This window comes from Podarcis muralis, chromosome 1 (genome assembly GCF_964188315.1).
Source record: "Podarcis muralis chromosome 1, rPodMur119.hap1.1, whole genome shotgun sequence".
Taxonomy (NCBI): Eukaryota; Metazoa; Chordata; class Lepidosauria; order Squamata; family Lacertidae; genus Podarcis; species Podarcis muralis.
This window is the reverse complement of record NC_135655.1, coordinates 46,021,176-46,039,801: the sequence shown is the minus strand read 5'-3', so window position 1 is coordinate 46,039,801 and position 18,626 is coordinate 46,021,176. Positions and strand designations below refer to the sequence as shown.

Below are 18,626 nucleotides of genomic sequence, written 5' to 3'. Positions count from 1 at the left end.
GTATCCTGGTTTCCTTAGAGCTTTAAATGTCAACAGCAAAATCTTGACCCTTGTTTGTTAGCTAATAGGCAGCTAGTGCAGATCTTTCAAGACTGGCATAATATTTGTAAAGTTCAGTATCCCACTAAGACGCCAGCAGCTGAATTTTGCACCAGCTGCTGCTCAATAGTGCTTTAAAATGCTGCAGTGAAAGCAACATCCTCTTTAGCTGCATTGGATGCATCCAGACAAAAGGACACTTCCCATATCCACCCAGATGCAGCCATGAAGAGCAGATTTGCTTCTGTTCTTAATTAAGCACCATTTAGTATTATGTCTGAATACAAGAGAGTGGTTCATTTGCTGAAACTAGCTAGCCTTATAAACCGTAGCTGGAAGTTGATTTGTTTCAGTACACCATAGTTAAAACTTCAGTACACAGTTTGTCCAGGTCCAGACTATCATGCTAACCTGCGGTTAGTAGAAATAGAAGTAAAAGCTTTGATCTCTTCTTCACAGCTATACCAGAGGAGGAGGAGGAGGGCCGGCCCAAGATATTTTGGCACCTGAGGTGCACCACAAAATGGCACCCCCTCCAGGCCAGGGAAGAAGGGGTGAGTGAAGTTCTGCATTGGGAACAAGTGAGGAATAAAGATTTACACTGGGAACAAGGGTGGGAGAAGACCAGCAGCACCTTCTATTTGCCAAGAGGCCGCTGTAGAGGCAGCATGTGGGATGGATCTTGAGGAAGTGGCTCTAAGTGGCTGCAGATGACACCCAGCTCTACCTCTCCTTTAAATCAGAACCAGTGAAGGCGGTGAAGGTCCTGTGTGAGTGCCTGGAGGCTGTTGGAGGATGGATGGCGGCTAACAGATTGAGGCTGAATCCTGACAAGACAGAAGTACTGTTTTTGGGGGACAGGGGGCGGGCAGGTGTGGGGGATTCCCTGGTCCTGAATGGGGTAACTGTGCCCCTGAAGGACCAGGTGCGTAGCCTGGGAGTCATTTTGGACTCACAGCTGTCCATGGAGGCACAGGTTAATTCTGTGTCCAGGGCAGCTGTTTACCAGCTCCACCTGGTACGCAGGCTAAGACCCTACCTGCCCGCAGACTGTCTTGCCAGAGTGGTGCATGCTCTAGTTATCTCCCGCTTAGACTACTGCAACGCGCTCTACGTGGGGCTACCTTTGAAGGTGACCCGGAAACTGCAATTAATCCAGAATGCGGCCGCTAGACTGGTGACTGGGAGTGGCCGCTGGGACCACATAACACCAGTTCTGAGAGATCTGCATTGGCTCCCAGTACGTTTCCGAGCACAATTCAAAGTGTTGGTGCTGACCTTTAAAGCCCTAAACGGCCTCGGTCCAGTATACCTGAAGGAGCGTCTCCACCCCCATCGTTCAGCCCGGACACTGAGATCCAGCGCCGAGGGCCTTCTGGCGGTTCCCTCATTGCGAGAAGTAAGGTTACAGGGAACCAGGCAGAGGGCCTTCTCGGTAGTGGCTCCTGCCCTGTGGAACGCCCTCCCAGCAGATGTCAAAGCAATAAACAACTATTTTACTTTTAAAAGTCATCTGAAGGCAGCCCTCTTTAGGGAAGTTTTTAATGTTTGATGCTGTATTGTTTTTAATATTCAGTTGGAAGCCGCCCAGAGTGGCTGGGGAAACCCAGCCAGATGGGCGGGGTATAAATAATAAATTATTATTATTATTATTAAGGAGTGGGGTGCAGGAGGCAATGCACTCCATGGAGGCTGGATCTGCTGCACCTATGGATCCTGCCCCCTTCCCTCAACTTGCTTGCCTTGAGGAGAAGCATGCAAGTCCAAGGCTCACCTGGGCTTATTCACATAATGATTATAGTTTATTTGTGCATCTAATCACAGTGTCTCTGTGTTGCTAATTTGGATTTCCTGCAACAGACACTCACACGCGCACACACACACCCCCCCCCATTGCACAAGCCGCATCTCATTTCATAGGAAAGGTCATTGTACAAATAATGAAAGAATATTTGAAGCTTTCTCCATTTGAGGGGGGAATATGTACTGCAAGCTCACATGGTAGAGGATCAGGACCTAGCTGTGAATGCACATGGGACAAGTTTGAATGAAGGTCGCTCATTTGGAAAAAGTTGTGATATGACCGGAGAGGAGATTTAATGGGTGTGGTGCAAATGCAACCTCATTGTAACATCTCATCTCCACTCCAAAAAAGTTAACCCGATGCCCCCAAAAGGATCACTCACTTCTTTGGGAAGGCAATGCACAGAATGGGTAATATTTTAGAACACTGGGTTACCATCTTGATCAAGCTTTCTACTATGACCCCAAGCTCTCATTCCTGGTCAATCACTGGTCAGTCAATCAATTTCAGCAGACCCCAGGAGTGTATATGTGAAAGTATATTTTTTTGCCTAATATGCATCACTTTATGTTGGTTTACACTGAATTGCATTTGCATTTTGCCACCCATTTACTCAGTTTGGAGAGGTCCTTCTGGAGCTCTTCACAATTTCTTTTTGTTTTAACAACTCTGAACATTTTCACAGACTTCAGATACTTGAAGTATATGCCACCCACCCCCACAATTAAAATTGGAAGCACGCTTTCCCCTCTTTTCTTCCCCTCACACATATCTTCACGTAATTCTCTGGCAAACAGCCTCCCTCTTTGCTTTGTTGTACTTGGCCTAAGTGATGCCAATTAGATTTGGGAATCTGTTAAAATGCTTTGCCTTCTCTCTGTGATTGGCTACCTTCCACTGAACTGAAGCTGCTTTGGCTTCATCCTTCACAGATACCTAATTTCAGTTTCCTCACCTGTAAGCAGAGCTTCGACTGAGATAGCCTTGTCTCCAAACAACTTAGCCAAGACTTCTTTCCTCCATGCTTCTATTCTGGCCATCTGTGATTCGCCCATTATTCAGACCCTTTTGCAGCAGACACCCACAAAACAAAACAATATAAAGCTCCTAATAAGCAGCTCACTTTGACAAGCGGCAGGAGGTGGACTGAGGGCTTATGAGTTTCTTCATCCTGTCCAGCCCTGCCTACAACTCCGCCCCACTGCTGGAAGTATGTGAATCCTTAAAGGGAGAACCCTGAGGGGTTTTTTCTGTAGCTCTTACCTGGCATGCTCCGTCCTTCATTGGACATGCATGCTAGCATGGAAGGGACTCGACTCCTCAAACTGAACTCAGGAAAATGTGAGGCCCTTTATCACTAGCCTCAGGAACCCAGCCCAGTTTCTCAGCCAGTGGTACAACATCCCCAGACTCAGCCAGCTTACCTTCCTCTCACCTCTGAGCTTGAGGCTGCAGCCATGGCACCATTTCCCAATATGACTGGAAGAGCAAGTGGCAAGTGTGTTCTAATGTAGTGAGTGTTCAGGTGTGTTCAAATGAGCCAATGTAGGCCAAGTTCAGCTTGTGCAGGGATTTGGGAGAGAAAGCCTCTCTCCTGGAGATCTAGAAAGCTCCCCAAACTGTAGGTAGACCTCCCCTGATCAGTGAAGCCTGATTGCAGGTGTGGCTGGAGCAGTGAATTCTGGGAATGCGTGTAACTGCCTTATATTTAGACCGTTGGCTAATAGAGCTTATTATTCTCCACACTGGTGGGCCGTGGCTCTCTAGGATTTCAAATCTGGAGATGCTGGGGATTGAACTTGGGCCCTTCTGCATGCAAGGCATATGTCTTACCATTGGGCTGCAGACCACCTCTTTCTGCAGAGACTCAGTGGACACTATTCTCTGTAGAGCCCTGGCACCACCACATAGCTCAGGACGCTTCCAGGGCCCACACCAGATGTTTTCCATGGGACATCTTGAAAATAATCTGACTGAAAAACCCTCAACCCCTCAGGCTTGCCTTTGTAGATGGTACCTTGAATCCATGGGAGCTTTTAATTCTTTAGCATACTACAGATGCAAGCTGTTTGTCTCGCAAGTTCTTGCTGAAATTAGCTTTTTTTTGTCTTCTCTTTTGGAACATTTGCCTTTTCCTTACCCAGATCTTTGCGAACAGAAGGGTTCGTGCTTTCATGACATAGGAAATCAATCTTTTTGTAAACTCATCTCTTTCAGCATAAGATTTGTCAAAAGGAGTATGCTTCACGTTGTTTTATACTTCTTCCTTCTCTGGGGGGTAGAAAGCTCCAAGCGGCTTTTATTGAGTCGTTTCCCTTGTGTCAAAGATTAAAGTGGGTTGTTCTCCTTGCGATTTTTGTGCATTTGGACAGAGTGCACAGTTGCACTGTGTGCGGTAATGTAAATGCTGAAAGAACACGCTAACAGAAGACTACGGAACCCATTATCCAGTCTGGTTGTATGCAAAATTCATGTCCACGGAAAGATGGAGCATGTGCCTTTGTAAGTTACAGGACCAGTACAAATGGGGCTATCTGAACCTGAACAGGCAGCTGGACTTGTTTGACAGTTTGCTATCAAATTCTTAAAGATTGCCCTGTAATAAAACGAGCCTATGAGTGCGTATATTTTATCAGTCTTGTATTTAAGCACTAGCCTGGTAGCTTTTAGCCGCCAGAAACGCCATGCAGGCAAATGTGCAGACTGGCAGAGAAGGGGTGGAGTGCTCCATCCCTCCCCTGTGCTGAGTAGAGAATCTGAGTGGTCCCCTAGAGGAGGGAAGCCCCCTCCTCCATATTCAGCATAGAAATGCAGGTCTCCATCTCTCTTCTGTCAGCCCACCAGCAGGCATATACTGTAAGCCTTTTATACAAGCTAGTGACTTTAGCAGGGAGGGCTGTATCTCAGCAGTAGATCATCTGCTTTACATGCAGAAGGTCCCAGGTTAAATCCTCAGCATCTCTAGCTACGGTTTGGGGAGAACGCTGCCTGAAACCCTAGGGAGCTGCTGTCAGTCAGTATAGACAATACTGAGCTGGGTAGATCAATAATCTGCCTCAGTTTAATGCAGCATCCTCTGTTCCTCTGGGGCTTATTTATGAGACTGATCTGAAGCCTTGCAATGACAATCTGTTTTCAGCTTCGTTTATACTCTCTTGGCTTTGTATTCCACTGTTTCTCTTTGTTTTATTGCTTAATCAAAACAGCTTGAAGTAATACAAGAAGACTGCCCTAAAAATACAGACACGAACACTGCTTATTTATGTTTATGAACTTCACAGTCATAAACACTATCTTCCACCCACCCTGTTTTGTTCAGCACCATATCTTTTGATTGGTTCTCACCTCCTCTTCTGCATTTTTACACAATTTATTTATGTAAGAAATCACATCTAAGGTGAGCTTCTAAACGTGCAGAACAAGGTGGTGGCCCTCCAGCAGTTAATAGAACAGAGTTGGAAGCAGGAACTCCCACCTTTTTGAGACAAAGTTGTTGAGTTGTATTTTAGAGGCAGCAACCACCTACCGCCGCTTTCGGTGCCATCAACACAAAATAACCCCAATGCCTTTTGCAGCCGCCCTCCTTAACCTCATGTAAGGAACACAACTAAAACATCCATGACAGATAGCCTCCAAGGAAGGAAGGGAGACCGTTCCACTGTCTAACAACTCTTACTGCCAGAAAGTTCTTCCTGATATTTACTTGGAAGCCATTGGTTTGAGTCCTACCCTCCAGAGCAGGAGAAAACAAGCTTGCCCCATTTTCCATGTGACGGAAGACAGAGAAGCTCATCCTGGCAGCTTTCAAGCATATGCTGAGATGAATTCTGCACTGCTGTTTGTATATGTGAGCTAAATGGCTTTTAGAAACCCTATGGTGAGCAGAGTAGTGAACATGGTGCCCCTCAGATATTTTTGGACTACAACTCCTATCATTCCTGTCCTTTGGTCATGCTGGATAGGACAACATAAGAACATAATGCAAGTCTGATGTATCAGGCCAGTGACCCATCTAGCCAAACAGCCTGGTCTCTCAGTGGCCAACCAGATGCCCGTGAAGAAGCCCACTATCAGGAGCCAAGCACAAGAGCGTTCTTCCCTCCTACAGCTTCCAGCAAATGAAGGGGTTCAGAGGCATAGTGCCTCTGACAGTGGAGGTAGAGCATAGCATCAGTATTAATAGCCATTGGTAGTCTTCTCCATGAATTTGTCTAATTCTCTTTTAAAGCCATCCAAGTTGGCGGTCATCAGTTCCCTTTTTGGGAATGAATTCCATAGTTTAACTTTGCGCTATGTGAGGAAATACTTTTGAATCCAACATTTTTTTGATAGAGTTACAAGCCTGGTGGATCAGAGGAATGCTGTGGACTTGACAAGGTAACTGTTAGATGGATTTGTAGCTTGTTGACTGGCCCAACCCAAAGAGTGCTCATCATCCTGGAAAACAGTGGCAAGTGGGGTGCCACAGGGTTGTGCCCTAGGCTCATTGTGGTTCAATGTCTTTATACACAGCGTAAACAAAGGAATTGAGGGGAAGTTTATCAAATTTGCAGATGAAATCAAACTGGGAGAGGTAGCTAATGCCTCAGAAGACAGCACCAGGATCCAAAATGACCTTAACAGATTGGAGAACTGGGCTCAAACTATCGAAACAAATTGCAACAGGGACAAATGTAAAGTTCTGCACTTAGGCAGGAAGAACCAGATGCACAAATATAAGATGGGGAACACTTGGCTTACCAGTAGTACATGTGAAAAGGATCTAGGGGGCTTAGTAGACCACAAGCTTAACACAAGTCAACAGTGTGATGCAACAGCAAACAACAACAACAACCTAATTGTGTTATAGGCTGCATCAACGGAAGTATAGTGTCCTGGTCAAGGAAGTAATAGTACAACTCTATTCTGCTGTGGTCTGGCCACACCTGGAATACTGTGTCCAGTTTTGGTCACGACAATTTAAGAAGGATATCTTCTCAACCTAGTAAGGTATGTAAATGTTATTTGAATTTACTGTAGTTCTGGTTATGATCTTTCTCCATCTTTAGACTGTGACTAAATGTAATCCTTTGATGTTAACAACAAACCAACTTTTCTCACCCCCACCCTTTGCTTCCTAACCCATTTCATAGGGTTGTTGTGGGGGTTAAATAAGGAGAAGGAGAACCATGTGTGCCTTCATCAGCTCCTTGTATAAAAAGGTGCGATATAAATGAAATCAATATTGCCTGATGAAAGGGTTTGGAAAAATTCAAAAACTCGTTCATGCTTTTGTGATATTTTGGTTGCTCCTAGCAAAGTTATTGCCCAGTCATGGATTTTCGATTGCCTTCACTCTTTATGTAGTGATTATTGAAAAATGCACGTCGCTTATAGAAGATTAAAGCCATGGCCTGCAAACCAACCTCTTGTACTTCCGGTATGACTCATTTGAAGTCAGTGGAAATGCTTCAGATTAAGTGGTTTGTGGATAGCACCTAGGGCTACAATCCTGCGTTCCTATATATGTTCAGCAAGACTGTTTGGGAATAATTATGTTAAGAATTGATGGCAAAAGGTATTCGCTTCAATATCTTGGCCAAATTGCAACTGGGATAATTGCATTTCAAGATCTGCTGTGGTTTTAATTAGGCAAGTTTGTTTTGCTTCCTAAATGCTTCAGTAAATTGTTTTGGAGGTTGCCAGAATAGAATGGCTGCCACGTCTCACCTAAGGGGAAGTCTTCATTTCAGTGATGGGCAAATTAATTCCTGTGTCAACATTCTGAAAGGCATTTGCCATTCTGTTGGAGAATAGCAAATGGGGATGACTCAGCAAGTGTATTCAGCCAGGTAGCTTTGTTTTGTTTCAATTTAGCCATAAAATGTTTAATTTTAGATTTGTTGGCTAGCAGCAATGAGATGATGTGAAGATTGAGTGATTTGCAAGTAATAAATGGACCACAAATTGTTCCACAACATTGAAGACTCTGTACTGATGACCCTTATCCTCTGAACTAGAATGATGATCATACATGTAGACTAGAAAACATTCCAGATGCATTGAAGGGGAAGGTTTGCCAGTTCAAGTCATCTGATGACAGGTGACTAGCATTGATCATGGATTTGTTAGAAGTCTGGGAATTCTCTGTTACAGATCCCTAATCAGAGAGCTCCCCATGCCTCTCTTTCACAGAGCAACTGTCTGTGAAGATGAACTGGCTATTAGACTGGGGAGAGATGGAGATGGAGATGGAGATAGTGATAAAGATGCCCTAGATTACTTTCTGTTCAATCCCTTATGCATTTCTATGCCAAGTGTAACTCAAGGGTTTAAGGAATAAGTAACAAGGCATGTTTTGAGGGAGGGTTACCAATTGAGACTTGCAAGTACTGCCTAATTCTTTGTGCCTGAGTGGGACTTGTTCTGTAACACAGTTCCTGTTTGGAATTGTCTAAACCGTTGGCTGATGTTAAATAGAATGGTGTTGGTTTTGCTGTGATATGGCCATAATGTTTGTATTCCTTAAAGATTAAGCATTTTAAGGACAACATTGTAGTAACCTACTCTGTGCAAGTTTCCTTGGAAGCCAGCCCCCCTGGACACAGTAGGACTGACTTCTAAGTAAACATGCATAGGATTGTGCTGCATATCTCGTAATCCTCTTGACTATATGAGCTGAAGGAAAATGCTTATTATATTATTATTAATGTTATTAAATTTGTATACTCCCCTTCATCCGAAGATCTCAGGGCATTTCACAGCATAAAAATGCATCATCATCATCATCATACCATTAACCCCCCCCCAAACACATTTAAAAGGACATAGAATGTTAATCAGCCAAAGGCCTGGTTGAAGAGAAACAATTTTGCCTGGTGCCTAAAGATGTATAATGAAGGTGCCAGCCAAATCTCTTTGGGGAGAACATTCCACAAATGGGGAGCCACTGCAGAAAAGGTCCGTTCTTGTGTTACCACCCTCCGGACATCAGGGTGTGTATTATAGTCTTAGGTAAAGGTAAAGGGACCCCTGACCATTAGGTCCAGTCGTGTCTGACTCTGGGGTTGCAGCGCTCATCTCGCTTTATTGGCCGAGGGAGCCGGCGTACAGCTTCTGGGTCATGTGGCCAGCATGACTAAGCCGCTTCTGGCGAACCAGAGCAGCGCACGGAAACGCCGTTTACCTTCCCGCCTGAGCGGTACCTATTTATCTACTTGCACTTTTGATGTGCTTTAGAACTGCTAGGTTGGCAGGAATTATAGTCTTAAATTTACACAATTTCTATTTTGTGAGTGTATCAATCTTAGCTACAGGAAAGAATAACGTCTTGAGATTTAGTCTGTGGTAGCATCACAAGCATGTTCTTAACTTTAGGACATTTGTGTACACAATGCCAAAAATGTGATATCCCTTAAATTTGCAACAGTTTACATCTCTCATTAGCAATGCAAATAGTGAAGGGGGGGGGGGGGAAGGCTCAAGGAGCTTAGCAATGTGTGGAAAAAAATGTCCTGTGTACTGCTGCTGTAAGCCCCATCTTTACTCAATTTATTCTCTCCCCTCAGTGCCTACATTAAAATGTCCAGAAGAACAAAAGAGGAAGCCATCTACAGACAGATTCCACAATTGCAGCATAATTTATAAAACTCCCATGAAGCTCACATATGCTACAATTATCCCAATGAAAAGATGTATTGTAGGAACAGGTCATAGTTCAGTGTTTGCCTCTAAAGCAAATTTAAATGTTTCCAAAACAGCATTTTTTACAGATTTCCTAGTCATTGTACACCTTTTTTTTAAAAAAAAAACACAATACCTTAATATTTTGGTGTTCTTAAAGGTCCTGACAAAAGGGATTAAAAGTAAATTTATGCATTTTACGCAAAGTGTTTTTGATTCCTTTGTGATCAGCAATTAACATGTACAAGGAATCTGAATGACTGTAATTTCATTCATCCTTAATAAGGCTGTGTGATTTCTCCCTTTCTTAAAGATTAGAATCTTTGGAGAATTTCGGCTTTATTTAGATAATACATGCCTCCAATTGTAGTTCTTCTCAACCATATCTTGCTCTATGCCAGTAATCCTTTATCTTAAGAGTTAAAGTAAGCTAACGAGAATTGGATTTCCTCCAATTGCTCCTTGAATAATTTGCTGGCAGCCAAGAATAACCAATCAACTGCCTCTTGCAATTCTTCATCTCTTTATTTGTATTCAGCCAGCCTACAATTAACAAGCTCAGCTGAAGAAAAATCTCAAACTGGCCACTTCCCTAGTGCATTCATGTTAAATTAGTTTAATCCAATCTGTTTTATGTTTTTGCCAGGCTCTAATGAGGAGGCACCTTCTCTGATGAAAAATTGTAGTGGGAAGAAGTGGGAGTTGCCTTCTATTCGATAATTTAATGGGGTGTACAAAAGAGTAATACAAGCAAATTAGGTAACAGCTTGCAGTAAAAGCTGGAACCAGCAGCTCTTGATGCAGCACCATCAGGTAGCCCATGTGAATTTATGGGCCAGTGCTATAGTGCTGGCATATCTTAGTCACCATCCTATGTATGCAAAGTGGAAAGCAAAACAATGTTGGTAGAAATAGCAACACCGACAGCCACTCGCACAACAATACTGACCAACACTGCCACCACCCACAGTGTTGTGCACCAATAATGAACCCAAAATAGCCATGCACGGAAAGCACAAATCAACACGTTGTGAAGTCAGAGGTGTGATTCCCCACCCCCCCTTTCTCTCTCGCACACATGCTGCACCAAGTATTGTGCAAGCAAGGATCCTCGGTGCTTCTGCTGTCAGAGTTTCGAAGTTGTCTCACTGGTTAGAAGGTTATCAAGTGACATTTGTAGCCACAAGCTCCACAGCTTTCCTCAATTCTCTGTGCAGTCCAAACACAGCCAGCAGCAGCCTTCAAATAAATCGTTTGCTGAGTTAGATGAGGAAGAAACAGGGGGCATTTCAATTGTGACCAAAAAGGTAGGGGGCCTGCAGGTAGAAACCATTGGCTACAGGCTCACTAGGAGAAGCAGAGAATCACTGAGAACTCTACTTTCCAGGATCCTCTATAGCAGGCTACTAAGAATCCAGACTCTGTAAGAATGAGACTCTGCACCTTCCACTTCAGCCTACCCTGCCAGTCTCTGCTCATCAGGATACGCTTGGCAATTAAGAGAGCCAGCAGCAGGGAGTGAATGAAGGGGCACTGCCAGGCTGATCCTGGGGCAGACCAGGTTCGAACAAACAGGCAAAGTTTTGGCTTAGCTTGTAATGCTCATTGCTTCCTGAATTGGGGTGTTAATCTCTTAAGTCCTCCCTCTTCCATTTTAGATTGCCACCATCTCTACGAGCATCACTGCTTATTTTGTTTATAAAGGGGCACTCACCTCCCAGACCTCCAGGCCACAGAAGAGACAACCGTGACAAAGATGTAGGCTGCACCCTCATAGAAAAATGGTCAGAGATCCCACTTCCACATCAAGTGAAGAACTGGACCACCGGATCTCAAGCGGGCTCAAGCTTCCTGTCCACCTCTCAGTACAATGCAGAAAGACCCCTGCCTACTCAGATGTCCAAATCATGGTGGGGGGACCACACATCCCCCTGCTAAAGAGGGGGAAGAGGCTTTTCAAACACAGAGATGTGCATGCTATCACAATTATTCTGAAGCTTTGGATCCGGCATCTTCCCATTCATTTCCTAGCTTCCTATCAATGCTGGAGAAGAGAGTTTATCATTGTTATGAAGCCCAGGCCTGAAGTACATACTCTAATGAAGTCAACAGTGCCACCTACAGTGTCTGGGATTTCACACTCTCCAGTGAATTCTGAATTAACAGCTCTCCAAGGCCTTTCCTCTGAATAAACATCCAGGAGTTGCTGCATTCAGTTAGCGCTTGCTAGGCCTTTTTAAACATAAGGTCAGATTCATTAGGGAGGTAGATCTGATTTCTAAATAATTATCTAATGGGCCAGTGGGATCAGAAATGGAGATTTTTTTCCACCGTTGGACAAAGCAACACTCTGGGCAGATACGCACTAAACATTTACAGTACATGACTTCCCCCAAAGCATCCTGGGAACTCTAGTTTCCCCCTCAAAGAGCTATTTCCAATGCTATTTCCAAGGAGATACACATTAGCAGGATTCCTTGGAGTGGGTCATGTGTTTTAAATGTATAGTGTGGATCTGCCGTCTTCTGCCTTAGTCAGGAAGCTGGTTTTTTTATAGGATTCAGATTCCCACAAAAATAGGAAGCTATACTATCAGTCTTCTTCCTACATCCAATTAGAAATCCAAAAGTGCCCTCTCTCAGAACCTCTCTCTTTTGCAGATGCTTTGAAACCTAAGACTGTGCTCAATCAGGTAACACATAGCTTGTTAAGTTAGATTGACTTTATTGATTTTTTTTGGTAAGTCTCTCTGTGTGATTCTTGCCTTCCCTTTTCCTTCCCCTTTCTTCTTCTTTTCTCTAATAAAATTGTTTATATGTTGACACTTGGCTTCCTTGGTTTGAAAGGGCAATTCTTCAGAATATTTTACTAGGATATTCTCCATGTGTTAAGACAGCAGGGTTACTAAAGCTATCCCTGGGTTTTGAGGATATTTCACAGGATTTTCTTACAATCTGCATCTGTCCTGGGTGTGCCAGGATATACAGTACATCCTATCTGCTGACAGACTGTTGTAATTCTCTGGGGAGGGATCTTTATACAGAATGGGCTCCAGCCAGAATGACAAAAGCCCACCACTAACCTGTTACAGTTGCCTACCTCATGAATACCTTTATACCATTTTCCTAACAGCATCCTACATTTCAAGTAAGGTCCAGTGAGTCTGGTGAAAAAGTAAAGTTGCAAGTGCATATCCTAAAACCACTGTTCAGCCTCGTGGTTTTTTTGTTTGACCACAGCCTGGTACAAAAGCAGTTCACTTCAATATCAGCTCTCCCCATTCACAATCACCCTGAATCATTGTTGGTTTTTGGCTGAGTATACACGGCACCTTTCTGAGCACCATTCAAAGTGTTGGTGCTGATATTGAAAGCCCTAAACGGCTTGGCTCAGTATACCTGAAGGAGCGTCTCCACCCCCATCGTTCTGCCCGGACACTGAGGTCCAGCTCCGAGGGCCTTCTGGCGGTTCCCTCACTGCAAGAAGCGAAGTTACAGGCAGAGGGCCTTTTCAGTAGTGGCACCTGTCCTGTGGAACGTCCTCCCATCACTTGTCAAGGAGATACACAACTTTGAGAATACATCTGAAGGCGGCCCTGTACCAGGAAGTTTTAATGTTTGATGTTATATTATGTTTTTATATGTATTGGGAGCCGCCCAGAGTGGCTGGGGTATAAATAATAAAATTGCCGCTGGTGCTGTTTCCTAACAGGCTACACGGTCTGGGATTCTTTGAGGTGAAAAATGTGTTTTAAAGGTAGAGTATGCATGCAGCCTTTGTACACCCTGGCAATTTGTAGAGTTGGTTTAGTGTGTAGCCTCTCATGTATAGCTGGAATTTATATCTGATTTAAACACACCCACACCCCAATTGCTAATTCAGGTAACTAACATGGAATTCAAGGAACAATAAACACGGTTCAATTGATTATGCCTGCTCGTGAACATATATATTTTAAATGGTCAATTCTAACATATAGAAAGTTACTGCTTTAGAGGAAGCTTTCTGGTTTTCTTTTCAGGAGAAAATTCTCAAGCACCTGTCAACGAATATATTTTGTTTCAATATTTGGGTTCGGGGGTGGAATTCAACTTAATTAAATATTAGGCACCACCATGGTTGCCTTTTCAGCACCTGTTAAAGATAATACCTTTTTCAGCAAGCCTTTTAGACTGAGACCTTTCCCAGTCTGCATCATATTGGAATTGCTTTTAGATGTTTTTATTGTTTTTTACTTTTGTGTGTTTGCCGTACTGGGCTCCTTTGAGAGGAAGGCAGGGATATGAATCTTAGCAAGAACAATTTGAAAATAAATGTGAAAAGGGAGAGGAAATGCCATACAGAGATCTGAAGGAGCTGGTGCCTTTCACTGGTGTGGAAAGAACACTGTTCTAAAAACATTCCATTCCGTACAGCCCTTTGGGTGATTGGTCTCTGAAAAGAATAAGGGAAGGGATAAAACACAATAGTGTATTTCATGCAACAAACTGATATCCACGCAGACATGAACCAACTGTAATGGAGAAACTGGTGCAGATTCAAAGGACCTTGAGTAGATTGTTGCTGACAGATAAACCTTATGGTTGTAGTCAGTTCCTGTTTACCTCCAGTTTCAAAATCTTTGTGGGTGGCAGAGTTGGAATACACACCTACTTTTCCCTGGAAGCATGCTGGCTCAACTTTATAACCTCTTTCCTGCCCTGTGCTGCCAAATTATATTACCTAAATTTAAACTGAGGTATGTCAAGCCAGCCTTCAAAATGCCAAGGGACTTTTGTCTCATTTTTGCCTAAGCTCGAAAACATGGGGTAGCCTATTTTTGTCTGCTGTACAGAACCATTCCATTTGTGCACTTATCACGACGGCTTGGCCTCATTTGAACACAGCAGATGTATTTAAGGTTCGGGCAGCATAACAGGAATCGATGAATTGGTGTGTTCCCTTTTAAGAAAAAGGAGAAGCTTAAATAGGAAAAATGGCCATGGGGAGTAGAGAAGGTAAAAGAGAAGGGGAGAAAAACAACTTATAGAGCAGGGATGGGCAACCTCTGGCCCTCCAGAGGTTGCTGGAGATCAACTCAGAATGGTTGCCACCAGTCCCTATAGAAGAGGTCGGGAACTTGAGGTCTCTTAGATGTTGTGGACTGCAATTCCCATCAGCCTCTGCCAACATGGCGAATGGTCAACAATGATGGGAGTTAAAGCCCAGCAAAATCTGGAGGTTTCCCATTTCTGTTCTAGAGTTTGAGAGTCTTGCACAGAAATCTGAGCAAATACAGGATAAATGTGGTTCCCTTGAATAACTAGAGTGTGGTATAACTTTGTTAGAGACTCCTGGCCTAACAAAGCCTTTACAGAGCATCTGCTATTGTACATAAGACATGCCAAAAGAGAGTGAAACTGAGGTGTCAGCATAAATATATATTTTCCTTTTCTATTAGGGCAAACAAGGCAGGATATCAGCTAGGTATTAAAATGGCAGGCGATTATTTCAGATGATGGAACATCACGTCTCTGACTTTATGAACTGACTTCATGAAGTTATTATGGAGTTTTGCTGAAACTAATGCTCTATACCCATTCCTTAGTTTTGGGATATTTAGATAAATGATTTTGTACAGTAAAGGTAGAGCTGCAAAAACATGTAAAACGGTCAAGAAAAATAGAAGCCACCCAGTGGTGGAAGCTGGTAGTCCTTTATTAGGTAAGAAACCCAAAGCGCAGCACTGATTTGCATGCAATATGAAACTGTTGTGATAAGATAACAATACTTGGATGCTTGTACCTTCTTCCCAGCCACTCTCATTAAGTCATAACTTGTTTCTCCTTGAGCAAAAGTGGCACTGGGAGTGCAATCCTAACCCCCACTTACCTGGGAGTAAGCCTCATTGAATTTAATGGGATATCCTTCAGTGTAGATGAGATCAGGATTGCAGCTGAATAGCCCTCTTCCCTTGTGGGGTGAAGATTATAGAGCTGAGTAGTTGCTGTTGGACCACTTCACAGTAAGAGCTGAACTGTTGTTGAGCTGAACTATTAAAGAAGAGATTTGCCAACCTGCTTTTTCCCTGGTGGGATCTTGAGCCAAGATGAAAAGAAAATAACCCTTTTTATGATTTATCTGGCCCTAGGTGCTGACCCAAGGGTTACAGTACGTCATTATGAAATGATGACAACATATTGTGCCACTGTTTTATTAGTGTAATATATGTCTGTTTAAGATATCTGTCCTTTGATTTAAAATACTCCAAAGCATTAATTATGGATACAAAGTGCCTACAGACTCCCAGTATCCCCTCCTGTACTCTTATTGCTGAATTTGTTAAGCTATTTATGTTCAGGGGTTTTTTTAGTTTACAAATGGGGAGGGTGCAAATTTGGGATTTGCCGGTGGTATCTGAAAAGACAGGCTTTGTCGTTGATGGCGCAAATGCATCTCCTCCGCTGCCAAACACACCCTTCAGATTGGCTCGGGATAAGCTGTGCTATTCACTCCCACCTAAACAGGGAAACAGTATTGTCTATTCCAATCCAATTTGAGTTTAATTAGCAATGGAATCTGATCTTCCCATGAGCTTCCAGTTCCCCTCCCCCCTCCCTCAAACCTTCCATATGCCATTGTGGCTCCCAAGGCTGTGATGGAAGGGAGCCCCTTCCCTGCACCTGATGCTTCCTTGGTAGAATGCCAGGCACCAAGAATACTGAGAACTACAGTTCCCAGGAAGCACTGTAAGGGAGCTAAGTTGTAATGTGAAATAATTAACTAAATAAAGCACACGGTTGAACATAACCCAGCAAAATGAGATTAGTTTTCTAGCATCCACCAGTCTGTGAGGAAAATCTCTTTTTATTGTCAAGGGTCAAACTGCTATGAAATTCTGTTTATGGAATATGTGCAACCTTTCCCTATTGTTGGCTGGCAGAAATAAGCTAAAAACTCCCAACGAGCAGCAGCTAAAAGCACCAACGTTCTGTAATTCATAGTAAACAAAAATCTGTTCCAAATTGTTCAGGGTCTGAGGAGAGTTCCACATGAGAAGTCTTTGTCCATTTCCTGGCTCATTTTCTGAGGTAAATTCTTTTCCTGGGCACAAATAACCACAGTGCACTTCTCTCCCCTTCTCTCTACCATAACTCACACTGCCCTTCTTTTAAGAATCAAGTTTACTGTTGGACACATTTGTGCAGTTTGATGCAGTGTATGTTTCCTCAGAAGTAAGTCCATTTTGTTCAGTGGGACTTACTCCCAACTAAGTGTGCATAAGATTTCAACTCACAATAATACATGGGTGAAAATAAACCTACAGGTTATTTTATTTTACAATATAAAGCTGTTTTATAGTAGAATTTTTAATGAGCCTTTAAGTATATCCAGATATTCTAGCCATGAAATCTGTCACAGGCTCAGCATAAGTTCATTGAATATGTGGCTTGCTTAACATTGCTGTTACACGTGGCTCCTCCTTTTCCTACTTGGTTGAGAGCTACCGTATTTTTCGCTCTATAACACGCTCCCAACCATAACACGCACATAGTTTTTAGAGGAGGAAAACAAGAAAAAAAATATTCTAAACAAAACAGTGGATGTATGATTTTTGTGGTTCATGCTGTGGCCACAGACATGTGATCTAACGATGAGTTTGGGGTAGCCCAATGCAAAAATCCTGAGGATCCATGTGGATCCGTGCTTTGTAACCACGTGAATGAAGGAACTGTCAGTAATGTATGGTATCTCCAATACAGTGATGAAGGAAGAGGGGGGGAGCTCGCACTTGTCCTAGGCAAAGCAGCCAACTCCTATAGGCCTAGGTGCCTTCACCCCCTCCATTAAATATTTGAGGGAGTCATCCTCCCCCCATGCTGATGGGCATTGCCATTCATATAAGGTACCAGTGTGCATGCACTTTGTCTTGAGATCATTGCAGTCTGTGAGATGGGGCTTACCTGTACCTGCCCCCCCCAATATTTTATTGAAATTGGAAGAGGGAGGGAGGGAGGGAGGGAGGGAAGAGAGATGGAGAGCTCACATTTGTCCTAGGCAAAGCAGCTAACTCCTATGGGCCTAGGTGCCTTCACCCCCCCATTAAATATTTGAGGGAGTCATCCCCCTTCCCCCATTGTGGTATGTGAGTGGGGCTTACCTGGCTGTCTCCCCAATATTTTTTGAAGCTGGAAGAGGGAGGGAGGGAGGGAGGGAAGAGAGAGGGGGAACTCACATTTGTGCAGCTGCCTTGCCTCGAACTGAAGCAAAAAGAGGAGGAGATGCAGGGACACGAGCCTTGTAAGCTGCTTTGTTTGAATTTACCGGTGAGGTGCTGGGGGAGGGATGGAAGGGGATGCCCTCTTTGTCCCTCCTTCCAGCTCATTGTAAAGAAAGCAGAGTAAGAGCCACTTACATGTGTGTAAGGGAGAGCCATAGAGCAGGCAGACACTGAGAAAAAGAGGCTGTCTCCCTTCTCCCACCTTGGCTTTTACAGCTGCAGGCAGCTCTTGCCGGCTTCCAAGCTGCCTCCCTTCTCCCACCTCGCTAAAAAGCCATAGAGCAGGCAGACAGGAGGGAGAGAGGCTGTCTCCCTTCTCCCACCTTGGCTTTTACAGCTGCAGGCAGCTCTTGCCGGCTTCCAAGCTGCCTCCCTTCTCCCACCTCGCTAAAAAGCCATAGAGCAGGCAGACAGGAGGGAGAGAGGCTGTCTCCCTTCTCCCACCTTGGCTTTTACAGCTGCAGGCAGCTCTTGCCGGCTTCCAAGCTGCCTCCCTTCTCCCACCTCGCTAAAAAGCCATAGAGCAGGCAGACAGGAGGGAGAGAGGCTGTCTCCCTTCTCCCACCTTGGCTTTTACAGCTGCAGGCAGCTCTTGCCGGCTTCCAAGCTGCCTCCCTTCTCCCACCTCGCTAAAAAGCCATAGAGCAGGCAGACAGGAGGGAGAGAGGCTGTCTCCCTTCTCCCACCTTGGCTTTTACAGCTGCAGGCAGCTCTTGCCGGCTTCCAAGCTGCCTCCCTTCTCCCACCTCGCTAAAAAGCCATAGAGCAGGCAGACAGGAGGGAGAGAGGCTGTCTCCCTTCTCCCACCTTGGCTTTTACAGCTGCAGGCAGCTCTTGCCGGCTTCCAAGCTGCCTCCCTTC

At 44.1% G+C, this 18,626-nt stretch overlaps 1 protein-coding gene across 5 annotated transcripts in view; it reads left to right on the top strand.

Annotated features, from left to right (window-relative positions):
- The window catches only part of RGS6 (regulator of G protein signaling 6), a 228,938-nt gene that overhangs the window by 63,443 nt on the left and 146,869 nt on the right, over positions 1-18,626 (top strand). The window lies entirely within an intron of this gene.